Source organism: Esox lucius, chromosome 11, assembly GCF_011004845.1.
Source record: "Esox lucius isolate fEsoLuc1 chromosome 11, fEsoLuc1.pri, whole genome shotgun sequence".
In the NCBI taxonomy this organism is placed as follows: Eukaryota; Metazoa; Chordata; class Actinopteri; order Esociformes; family Esocidae; genus Esox; species Esox lucius.
The window spans coordinates 55,260,246-55,261,837 of NC_047579.1; positions in this window are offsets into that span (position 1 = coordinate 55,260,246).

A 1,592-nucleotide genomic window follows, 5' to 3' on the forward strand; every position below is an offset into this window, starting at 1 on the left:
ACTGCCCTGCTTAGAGTTACGAATGACCTCTTGATGTCTGCTAATGATGGCATGTGCTCAGTCCTAGTACTCCTGGACCTTAGCGACGCATTCGACACCAATGATCACAACATCCTGTTAGACACAGGCAACTGGGTGGGGATCTCTGGTACAGCCTTAGAATGGTTTTCATCGTTCCTGTCCAACAGGAGGTTCTGTGTCTCTGTGAATAACTGTCTCTTTGTTTTGTTCTGTTAAATATGGTGTGCCCCAGGGGTCGGTCTTGGGACATATTTTACTTTTCTTATATGCTTCCACTCTGACATTTTATTCAGTGTCTTTCATATTTACACTGATGACACAGATGCACCTCCCTGTCAGATGCACAGACCCTGGAATGCTGAGCTCACTTAGACTACCTTTGGGATGTCAAAAATTGGATGTCAAATAATGTCCTCCAGCTGAACCAGTCAAAACAGAGATCCTGGGTCCCAGCAAATGGCAAAGCAAATAGTGCCATCTGCTGGTTCCCTAGTGGATCCTATCAAGCCTGTTGCAAAGAATCTTTGACAGTAATTAAAGTTCAACAGCACATCACACAACATGTGCAATCATGTTTTTACCATCTTAGAAATACATAAAAAAAAATGATCAATATTAACTTATGGACAGACCATTTTACATGCTTTTCTCTCATCACATCTGGATTACTGCAACAGCCTTTTTACTTGTTTGACCCAAAGATCTATTGGACTCCAGACAGTACAGAACACAGCTGCCATATTTTTAACCAGAACCAAGAAGCATGATCACATCACCCCTGTTTTGGCTTCATTACACTGGCGCCCAGTAGGTTTTAGAATAGACTAACATTTTATTGATTACTCTTAAGGCTCCTCATGGCTTCTCTCCATGTTATGTCTCTGACGTTCTAGTCCCTCACGCACAGACATACCTTGAGGTCCTAGGGCAGAGGCCTATTGTCTGTTCCAGAGTCTGGACTGAAAACTAGAGGGGACAGAGCGTTTGCAGTGCGTGCCCCGAGGCTCTGGAACAGCCCGCCCGAGGACATCGGTTCGGCGGAGTCGGTTAATTCCTTTAATTCCCTTCTTAAAACATACTTTTATAGGAGAGCCTTTCCTGATTTTACTGGACTTCATTTTTTCTTTTAACAGTATTTTAAATTCTTAGTGTTCTTTTTCTCATGTATCTTATCTGCTTTGTGTTTTATTGTCTTTGCACTGTGAAGCACTTTATAACATGATTTTGAAAAGTGCTCTATAAATAAAGAACCATTATTACTATTATTGTTACTATTATTACTAGTATTATTCAGGGCAGAGACAGTCCAATAATATTTCAAGCAATTTATGCACTTACAGATTGTAGGTGTCATTATTCCCCTTTAAGGATCCTTCTATAACACGGTTTAGGCTCGAATAGTAAAATAATTGTCTGAATAAAAAGAAAAGGTCTTCTACTAACTACTTAAACCACAAGTGGCCATTAAGTCATTAAAATAGCATTACCAAAAGTAATCTGTATATCTTAAGAATGTGTAGAATTCTACAGTATATTGAATGATTGCCTAAAAAAATAAACCAAACTCCAGC